The sequence below is a fragment of the Amphiura filiformis genome, chromosome 4, assembly GCF_039555335.1.
Source record: "Amphiura filiformis chromosome 4, Afil_fr2py, whole genome shotgun sequence".
NCBI classification, from domain to species: domain Eukaryota; kingdom Metazoa; phylum Echinodermata; class Ophiuroidea; order Amphilepidida; family Amphiuridae; genus Amphiura; species Amphiura filiformis.
In genome coordinates this window covers 33,707,121-33,719,038 of record NC_092631.1, presented here as the reverse complement: position 1 = coordinate 33,719,038, position 11,918 = coordinate 33,707,121, and positions in this window count along the sequence as shown.

Genomic DNA, 11,918 nt, shown 5'->3' with positions numbered 1-11,918 from the left:
ATAGAATATCGTCAAATTTGGGTTTGTTCCTAACTGCATCATTATAGCAAAATAATCATTGCTTCCATTAAGATTTGAAAATAATTGAAAAGTAGCAAGTATCCAAAGTTAAGACAAACCTGATATGTGTTTGACCTCTCTGGGTGAGTGCTTCAAAGAACTGCTAAGGGATAAAGTAGTTGAAGGACCTCTAGATCTCACTCTGTCTTCATATGTAGGCTCTCCAATTTCTTCTGGGTCACTCTGGTTGTCATCTTCTAAGATTATTCGTTCACGTATCTGACAACAAAACCTGAGCTTCTCTGAAAATGAATGAAATGTAGAAACACAACTTAGGGCAATTATAGCTATACATGTACTATGTAGTATTATATAGTTGGATGTTTGCATTCAAAATTGTTTTAGGTCAAGTTAGCTCAATTGGTAAGACGTTAGACTTTAGTGTGTGGCAATGCGAAAACCAAGCCCCGCGGCAGTCCCTGTTTGTTCTCGTGAAATAAATGAGCTAACTTGGGAATTCCCTGGGTAAGGAGTTAACGGCATGCTTATTATCTTAGTAAGTTACCTGTATAAGCTGATCCTGGCTGCGATGATTAATTGTGATATGTAAAGTGTGTGCACTTCTTAGCTGCAAGTCCCTCAAGTAAAACAGGATAATTAGCAGTAAGTTCCTTACACAGGGAAATTTAAATAAGCTACCCAGCTATCTCAATTTTCCACGAGAATTGACACTGCGGAGGCTCAAACTATAACTATATCTAGTACCATCAAGCCCTCATGCAGTTTAATGCCTTGATAATTGAAGTAAATGGACTGTTATACATACACATGCAAACAATAAATGACATCATTAATACAGAGTACAGTAATGAAAGGATAGCTTGCTTTAGAAAGACAAAATAATGCATGGTTTCCATGGTAACTGGGTTTCACTTATGATACAATAAGGAAATGCAACCTTATAAATGTACTTTTATTCATCTTGAAATGTTGTCTGGCATCTATATGGTATCACACAGATATGTAAATTATCCTTCATAAAACACCTTAAAAATGGGAAATCCACAGCATATGAAACTAGGAATTCAATTTTTAAGTCCAATATATTTGAAGAAAAAAAATGAAAGAAGCCGGGCCATTCCAGAAAAGTGTTGGGGTTTTTTTTGTTTGTTTTTTGTCTGTAATTATCTCTATTTATGTCCTGAATGCCAGGTAAGGTTGATAACCACAAAATGTCTAGATCTGTCTATGTCTGGATCAAAGTTGTGATTTTTAGAGTAACAAATCCAGAAAAATAGTCACAATATTCTAGAATTTTGCCATCTTGGCTGATAGCTTCCTCAGAATGACCACTGGCTGGGATCCACTCCTTTTCCTGCTGGATTTTCAGGTACTTTTCTCATCCTTAGGTTGCTCTATTCTTCTAATGTGTGGATCGTATACATGATACATGTATATAGAGAGTATAAATTCTGATGTCCCATTGACCCCGTCTCCGAATCCAAAATTGATTTTTCTTGCTTGTACATAGTTCCCATCTGTTTCTAGTATAGCTAGTATGGTGATATCATGGTCCCTCAGTGAGATCAATAGAACTATTTTCCCTGAGGGGCAGTAAATATATTTTCATGGTATTAACTTTTTGCAAATTGAACTGTTCAGAGCGGTTTTTCGATTTCTTGTATTCGCGATTACAAACAGTTACACATTTTAAAGCATATGTGTAAAAATATTTTTGCTGGCTTTTAAATAATTTGTGGTTCTGTAATTACCTGCAAAAAGCACAAAAATAAAACACCTTGCATACAATTCCCGTTATACAGTGGTTTTAACCAGTACCTCTCATGAGAGTATACTACAATGTGTCTCTCTACCCTGCAGAAATTATTCACACATCATGCATGTGTGCGGAATAAACAACAAAATAATACTTTTATTGATAAGTATTGATAAGGATACAACCCAGCAATAATAATACCTTAATTAATCATTTTCTTGACTTTCTTGGAAAAATACTTCAATTTAAAGGGTCTGGGTTCAGAAGGGAGCATATGAGCTAGCGGTGCTTGCACACTTATTTTTTTACATTTTGTAAAATATTTATTTCAAAAAGCATTATGGGGGAACTTAACCACAGGGGGGTTCTCTTCTAACGTATATAAGGTATATACTGGGATGTGCTGCTCTGATGGGTAGGGGTTTTTTTTTGCAAGAAATCCCCAAAACAAGGGTCCCAATTGAGGAACAAAAATCCCTAAATATGGGTCCTGATTTGAGAAAATTGTCAAAAACTATCAAATCATGCCATATTTTAGGTTAAAAAAAATCAAACATGGGTCCTCATTTGAGATATAAAATAAGTCAAAAACTGTTAAATCAGCTGTTTTTTAGGTAAAAAATCCCTAAATATGGGTAGGAGTTTCAGAGTTCCAGCGGCACACACCTGAAAATGCAAGTTGAGTACCCCACCCCGGGAACTTGTAAATTGTAGATCCTATATTTCATCAATGCATTCAGTTTGACTCCAATCCGATGTTTCAATGAATTCCTTACCAAGTCTATTTGCTTCATAAGCTTCATACATGTGTCTGGCATAACCGATGGGTTGACCGCTGAGCAGGCAGTCCTCTTCAAAATCAGACAACGGTTTCAGAATGAGCTCAACTGGCTGTATTGATACAAATTCAAAAAAGGTAGAAGAGAAAATCATTTCATCGACATTGCACATTAAGTCATGTCGTTGAGAACAAAATTAAATTAGACAAATCAATGCATGCATGCTGATATTTGAATATGTCTCAGGAGACTGAGTGCATTCAGTAAGCATCAACACACATCGCACGCGCATCACATAGTGTCATCGCCCGATATCTTCATGGCAGAAATCGCCATGGTAGGTTGAATCTACCGCCACGCATGGCCATTTTGTATCGACCTGTTTAATAGTTTTGAGTCGCATAATGGGCCAAAGGCCATCTGACTAAAGGCCATCTGACTAAAGGCTACTGACAATAGCCCTGATTAGGCCGGTGACTGACCTCGCTGTGTGTGAGTCAAGCATGGTACACCATAGGTCATATGCTTTTAGACTAACTCCACGATTGGCCTATACACTGCGCTATTATATAATTCGGCACATATAAATCACAATTATTGTCAGTTTTTGACTCAAGACGCAAGCTTCTTTCTCAAGACGCAAGCTAACGACTATCATATCTGTTTAAAATTATATTCAAGTGCAAGGAACCATATCTGGTTTCTTTATACGAAATCATTTACGGGAGATATTCATCATTTTCTACCCCGGTATCCAAGATTTTAGTCTCATATTAAACTCATGCATAGTACATTCATGTGTATCGATCCCGGTATTGATTTCAGTATCTCTGCTGACAAAGTAATTATTAGCGAGGCGATGTCGGTGTGCATCGGTTTGTTTAATTCAGGAGTCCTCAACTAATTCCTTACAGTGCCACTATCCATGAGAGTGTAGCAACTAGCCGGTGTGGTCCAGGAATGCCCCAACAGGAGTCCATGGGCCAGAACATCTGGAAGCTCCTGCCATTAGATATGGCTTAGGATGGATCTCCTTGGACTTTATTTCACCAATTGTAATACAAAAAAAATGTTTCCCCTATGTGGCATGAAAACCTAGATGTAAATGTGATCAACTAAAATGAATCAAAATTTAGTTTTCAATTTCATTAAATGAGCAATTCTCGGTGCTTTATTTTGCTCAAAATCCCATCATAATTAAACTTACTGTTCCAGAGATGGCCATGCGTTTTGAGTTGGGGGATTTTTGCCGGACATTGCATATTTTTGGGAAATCGTGCCATTTTTTGTTTCGAATGAATTATTTCAATACCTGTACATGCTACTATAGGCAAAGTATACATATTCTGAAAGGAAATTTCATGAGGAATCCAAAAATGCAGTTATTTCTGATGTAGGGGTAGTACTAAGAAATATATATGAAGTTATAAAGGGAAAATTTAAAAACAAATAACCAAAGATCAAGTGGTCCTATTTTTAAAATGCCTTACCCTACATCAAAACAGACTCCATTTTTGCATTCCCCACATCAAAAGCTTTCAAAAAATATATAGTTTTACTCTGCTACCTGTTACGGTCCTCAAATTGCGCAAGGGTTAAAACGTGCCATTCAAAAACAGCGATTAATTTGATGAAATTAACAAATTATGTTCCGTCTATAAAAATTAACTTTTCTAAACTTGTACAATAATTTCATATACATGTATAAATTCAAGTTAACATTACAACAAGTTATTCACAGTAATTTGAAATTAACTGTCCATAATGTGAAGTTTGAAGTTACATGTACTAAGTTGCACACATATGTATTATGATAAGCTATGATATCACAGTCATCAGGATTTAAAATATTAAGTTTGACTGTTTTGCAGAATTTCAGATCTATGTTTGTAAGTCAATCCCAACATACAAAACAGTTTCTTTTGGAATGACTACCTCCTGGGAAAGTTTCTTGTACAGTACGGTACGGTACAAAATTACTTTGTGGTAGAAAGATATACAGGTACCAGTACAAAGAATCGCAAAAACTGAGGTGAAGTCAGTGCTAATTTTACACAAAATGCTCAACTGATGTACACTGAAGTTGACTTAAATACTAGTCCTTTGAAATTGTGAAGACCAAGGGGGTTAGGGGGTTGAGTCCCCCAATGAGTTGGTTAGCTAAGTCAACCCCCCAATTGGCCCCAAAAGAAACTTTGACTCCCCCTAAAACCAACCCATTCCCAAAGAAAATTTCACCCCCCCCCCCAATAGTATAAAATTGAAAATTGGCCTGGTAAACACAAATTTTCACCTTAATTTTGGGCTTAAATATAGTGTACAATTGACATCTTTTTGTGCAATAATCACACCGGGCAATCACAGTCACACAGGGTAAGATGATGACCACCAGGAATTTGTTTGTCTTTCCCCCCTCAGAAAACCTACCTTGATGCGCCACTGTAAACTTGTAAAATACACAGACCCCCCCCCAAAAAAAAAGGATTTTTAGCAAGACCATGTGCATGTAGATTAAAGAAGGTTATGTTTGTATGTTAAATATTTAAATCTGACAGTGTAAATCAAATCAGAAATGCAATCCTGATAAGTTTTCGCAAACTTCACCGGAAAAGAGCATATCCTGAGCCTGCATTTCCCGAGCAGGCATATTGTGAGCCGACTCCACCCTGGCTAATTAATTTAATTAAAACCCTAAAACTCAGAAGATTACACATTCAGAATACCTAATAGTATTCAGGCTTGTCATACTTAAGCAATTTTACTAATTTGGAGCAAAAAGGCAAATCTGAAACAACATGTAAATAAGCTGGAGCAAACATTATCACAAAAGTGCATATTATGGGCCAGCATATTATGGGCCAACTCCACCCTGACATTTTATTCGTTAAGCTGCTGTAACTTGTGAAGTATATGTACTATATTAAAAGTTAAGGTACCAATTTGAAGCACTCACTGGGAGCTTTAATTTGGTATATAATTTGCCTATGTAGGTATCTACAGTAATTAAACAATTCAACATTTATGCAAAAAATTCTGCGCAAATGTCCGGGCTCCAGCCTATGAGACCCCCAACTCATAACGCATGGCCAGATATGACCATTTTAGTGTTGCTCAGAACAATAATTACAAAGGAAGTTGAATATTATTATTTCAAAATATTGGTTATATCTGAAAATCAATATTCCCGACATCCGACTCATTTTGCTTGATCACATCACAAATGCAAAATGCGATCTTTTACTGAGACAGTCGTTGACGATTTTTTAGTGATTTTTTCTTCTCCTTTCTTCTGTCAACTTTCCTGTGCATATAAGGCCTGTCAAGTAGAACTTACCTTAATATCCAACTGTGCACATGCCTCCAGGGATCTTGGACTGGTTAGCACATATGGACTGTCTTCTGCGTAAGTACTCTCAAAATTATACAAGTCAAGCTTAACACCAGGTTTTGATGGCAGGCAACCATATTCTTCTATAGGAAGGTCACTCCTTCTGTCTGCCATTCTTGGGATAGGACTTGTTTACTTAAACTTGATCAATATGTTATATTATTAACCTGCAATTAAGTAAAATATATAACAGATGGATTTTTAATTATTATGGACTTCAGCGCTAGCGTTTGACTCCATGCATCACCAGAGTCTTTTGATGAAACTTCGACTCTATTGACACACAAGAATTGTGAACAACAAATTTTCTTTTCTTACAGTTACAGAAACACACACACAGATATTTGTTTACATCAAAGTTTGAAGTTTTGCATACCATAGTGATAGGCTGTACAGCCAAAAAAAATACGCATTTGGGTTACTTGTAACCCACCCCCTCTTTTTCACTATTTTGACAATTATGGGCATTTTCTTTGTTGTTTGTTGGATTCTAACGATTGTTTACATGGTTGTCTGTTGTCGGACCCCTGGATATATATCTATATGCAGTTTTTACAAGAATTGGATGTTTTGAGAGTTTAAGAACTACGGTAATTTAGGATGTGAGTGCGCTGTTCAGCCTAAAAGCTGTTACATCTCCTATTCATAGCCTCATTAATAAACGTGATGCATGCGATCCAATTACATTTAGTTATTTGTGAAAACGCAAACGCAAATGCAGGTCATTAATATCTCACAATTGATCGCAAAATGCGTAATTGTACCAATGTCGCACACAATTGACCGGCGTTTGCGTGTTGTTGTGCGTCGAACAAACAAATTTTCTTTTCTTACAGTTACAGAAACACACACACAGATATTTGTTTACATCAAAGTTTGAAGTTTTGCATACCATAGTGATAGGCTGTACAGCCAAAAAAAATACGCATTTGGGTTACTTGTAACCCACCCCCTCTTTTTCACTATTTTGACAATTATGGGCATTTTCTTTGTTGTTTGTTGGATTCTAACGATTGTTTACATGGTTGTCTGTTGTCGGACCCCTGGATATATATCTATATGCAGTTTTTACAAGAATTGGATGTTTTGAGAGTTTAAGAACTACGGTAATTTAGGATGTGAGTGCGCTGTTCAGCCTAAAAGCTGTTACATCTCCTATTCATAGCCTCATTAATAAACGTGATGCATGCGATCCAATTACATTTAGTTATTTGTGAAAACGCAAACGCAAATGCAGGTCATTAATATCTCACAATTGATCGCAAAATGCGTAATTGTACCAATGTCGCACACAATTGACCGGCGTTTGCGTGTTGTTGTGCGTCGAACAAACTGCGCATGCGCTGGCTGCCGTATTTGGATTACGCGCTACCATATTTGCACAGATCGTGATACGCACTTTTGTTATTGGTCGTCATGTGTTAGCCTGATCGATTTTTGAAAGGGAAGATGTAAAAATCATCTATTTTGATAAACTTTTGAGCAAAATTTTGTGTATTTTTTTTCGGTGAAGAGATTAAAGTGACGGAACTTATGAATAAGGTTTTATAACTTTGCATCGGTAATATGTTGGGCATTGTGAAAAATCTACACATTTTGCTTTGGACCTCGGAATATTCCTCGGTTCCAAAGGCAAAATGTTTAAATTTTTCACAATGTCCTCCAAATAACCGATGCGCAGTTACTAACCTCTAATTGAATTTCATCATTTCTTAAATCAAAGTTATTGATAATCGGCATCTGTCCAAATTTTAACTGTATATTCGATGGTGGGTTGCCTCCAGAATTAGAGGTTTTGCATCCATTTTTGATATTGTTAATAATGTTTACTACTCTGATTTAGGAGTTTTTGCGGATGGTACAACTCTCAAATCAGAGGTTCTGCCGATACCCGTGCGGATACGGCAATAACTCCAAAATCTGAGGTTTTAAACTAGTGTTAATAATGTTTACTACTCGGATTTTGGAGTTCTTAAAAACATTGGTCGGTTACCTGGATCAGGAAAGTTTATTTAATTATTTGATTGATCATTTTGTGTACTTCTTAATTATGTGTAAAAATTTTTTTTTATATAAATCTATGAACACTATGTTGCAGTCTAGACATGAAAAATCAAACTAAAAAACAAAATCAAAAAACATATAGCCTACAGCTGGATTTTACATGCTTCTTGGCAGAACGTTGACGATGTTCCACACGGGATGATCATGAAATTAAGTAAACTGAATAATTATAAAACTACATAAGCCCAAATAAAACATACATTTAGTAGGTTACCGCTGTATGTATCCGACGAAATGCAAGTGTGTTAGGATGGAATGAAATTAACAAATGTTGTACAAAATTCATTGTGTAAAATATATATTATCTATAGGCCTACTTGACCAAAGACGAAATTTACTTTATGCACCCATCAAAAGTGTTTCATTAACTGGGAATCCTGTATTATAGAATATATATTACCGTATTCATTCCAATAAGCGCCCAGGGCGCTTAACAAATTAAAGTTATCTTGTGTGGGCGCTTATTTTTTACATGGTTTACCTAATTTTTTCCTATTAAACAGGCGTTTATTAGAGACAAATCTATCATTGTATGTACATTAGGCCTATAGAAGGGTCCTGAGACGTTCTAGTAGCTTTTCTGATGCAGAAATTGTATTGCAAGTTTACACAGGACTTCTAATCCCCCAGCTATTTCACTGTATCGATGTCTATCCGTCACTTCAACATTAAATGGTACCCTTAAATAGCAAATTGAAAATACATTATTTTAAAACGGACACAAAACCTCCATAAAAACTCAGAGTAGTTTACAAACATTATTAATCAATATTTAAAATGGACGCAAAACCTCCGATCATGTAGTTTTTGCGGCATCCTCAGAACCTCTGATTTTGGAGTTTTTGCATAGTAAACTTTATTAACAATAATTTTGGCATAGTAAACATTAGTAACAATTATTAAACATTAACAAGATTAACAATATGGAATTTCATACCATCATATCCACAAAAGCTCCAAAATCAGAGTAGTTCCCATTGTTGATTTAATATTGTTGGGGCGTCCCTAGAACGATCCATTTTTGGAGTTTATTTGAGTACCATCCGCAAAAACTCATTACTTAAATTAAATAATAAATATTCAAAATGGACGTAAAACCTCCAATTTTGGAGTTTTTGCATAGCAGCAGAACTCCGAAATTGGAGGTTTTGCGGTGGGTGCAGAACCTCCAAAATCGGATTAACTTCATGGTACAACGGTAGGTGTCCCCTTCATGTCAGAGGGCGTGAGATGGACCAGCCGAATCCCAGTAAAAACAACCAACGGGATGAAGCAATCTATCGTCTATCGTAGGCATGTTCACAACATTTTCAAGTAGGATATTTCACATTGAAATTATTTTGTTTAAAAAGGTGATTATTTAAAGGGGCATTTCGTGATCCACAGCCTCATCCCCCCACTTTTCCCAAAAAAAGTTGAGATTTTTACACCACTGGATACCCCAGGCTACATAATGTTTATGTACCAAATACATGTATTTCTTGCAGATTAAAGCCATATTATAACATTTGCTGAGGAGGACGCCCTCACTGATTTTTTTTAATTCACTTTTTTATACGATTATATTGTACTTTATTAAACCAATATACCCTGCAAAATTCAAGACTCTAGGTGCTGTAGTTTTGTCAAAATCCGAGATTTTGAATAAAGCACCGGAACCGGCGTCTTATTATTACGATGGAATTATTAGTCGAACGCATACACGATGTTCATAACACACAGTACACACGGCGTATGGAACGGTGATCTACACAACAAAGGGTCGTACCATAACATGACCGAAGGAGTGGTACGTATTGGCATGACATATCTGGCGCTGGTAGTAAATTCCAATTTACTTTGCTTTGCCGTAGTTGTTCGCTCAAAAATAAAAGGGATATATCTGACAGTAAAACTAACATTTTATGTCAAAGAATTGCTAATCTATTTTGTATGATAATGTTATAATATTGCTTTAATTCGTTTAGCAAAAATATCGCCAAATTTGAATTTCGTTCTGGTGCACCAGAACGAAATGACAACACATTGTAGGTATGCCAGGTGAATTCAAATTTGCCATCAAACTGCATCATTTTATATATCAAATTAAAGCCCTTGAGTAAAGAAAGCCAACACTGAAAACCTTTTGTCATAGCACTTTCCGTAGCAAAGTTACATCTTGTCAAAGATTGACTTTCATCAAAAAGATTCTGCTAGCAAAATTCCCCAAAACAGCATTACGGGGTGTTTCTAGATCTTAGTCTCATGACGATAGCACCTTTTTTAATGGAACTGCTATCAAAATCTCTCTGAAATTCCATGTGCGAGTCTCTCATAGCCAAAAAAAATCATATATTTGGGTCAAGTGAAGTATAGACAACATATTTAGGAAGGTTTCCTTCTTAAAAAGCTTCTTTTAAATTTCAATGTAAATTTGTATTGCCGGTTTAGGCCATTTTGACTGACTAGCAAATGTGTTAACTGAGGTTTCCCTGTCATACCTACACATTGTCTATGGAGCAGTGTAATAGGCTACACATGCATAACTCGCAAACGCAAAATCGGAATCAACTGAAATTTTGGAAATAAGCTTTTTTCGTGGATATCTACTGAAAAATGTCATAAAAAGAGGATGCTAGGATCACGAAATCCTCCTTTAACTTAAAAAATGAGGGATCAACCATGTCTGTAGGTCAAAAATTAGCAAAGTTATATGGGCAAATATCTGTTTTTAAAAAACTGCACTTTTCTGCGCTAGAGTACTTAGCATGGATTGTGAGTCACTCGGACAGAGTAGAAAAGCTTTAAATTTAAGCATTGTAAGCTTGTTATTTGTTAAGCTTAAAACAAAAGTCAATGTTTGGCTATCTATGATACTGATCAGTACTGGTGCATGGGTTTTTTACAGGACATCATACTATTGTGGGACTTCCTACTATAGTCGGACAAAGTTGACCTCAATAGTAGAATAATCCTACAATAGTCAGACATGATCACTAAACCAGCCTGTCAGCACTAAACCAAGCTTTGTCGCATGTTCTAAATACAGGGTTTGATTTAGAAAATAAAATTTACATGCACATTGCACAACACTGATTTTTTCCTCAAAATTGGCTGAATAACACAAAATTTTGCATGCACAGGCAAAATTCTACATGCACAGAGCCAAATTTACATGCATTTGTGCATGTAAAACCCCTCTAAATCGAACACTGTCTAAATAGCTCCATTGTATTCTCCATGTAATTTTACCCCAGACCTAGCTTGCGCCAATACATCTTAGCTTGCGAAAGGTTTCAAGTAAGAAAAGCAAGATTATTTGTTGTAAAAATGCAATGAAATCATGTCCACTATTCTTTAAAATTGGAAGGTATTAAGTGTAAATGTTTATTTTCAAAGAAAATAGCATTTAAAGTTGCCAAAAGCTGGCAAACATCAAGAATTTGGACCAAGACTACTCCAGTCAAATTAAGGGACATCCTTCTATAGTAGGACAACAAAATTTGAGAAAATTAGCTGAAGTGGGATTAAGTTTGGCTATTGAAGGATTGTCCAACAATAGTAGGACAAAGTAGGGTACTTTGTCCTTCAATAGTATGAAATCCCACAATAGTATGATGTCCTGCAAAAAACCCATGCACCAGTACTGCTGATAGGCTATGGCTTGCTTTGTTGAGCCTTTGCCAATGTTTGCTGGGCTCCTAAAACCATGAATCATGAAAAACAACAAAATATTTATCGCTCATACGCGTATATACTTACCTTTGATTAAATTGATTTTATTTGTAACGGTGTTTATCTTCATGATTTAATAATATTAAAACTCCAATCTAAATTTCTCCATTTTTGAAATTGAAAATTGTTGTATCATGGTATTGACAGTCTGCATCACTGTTATTTACAGACCGCAACCTGACACAGAACCGGAAGT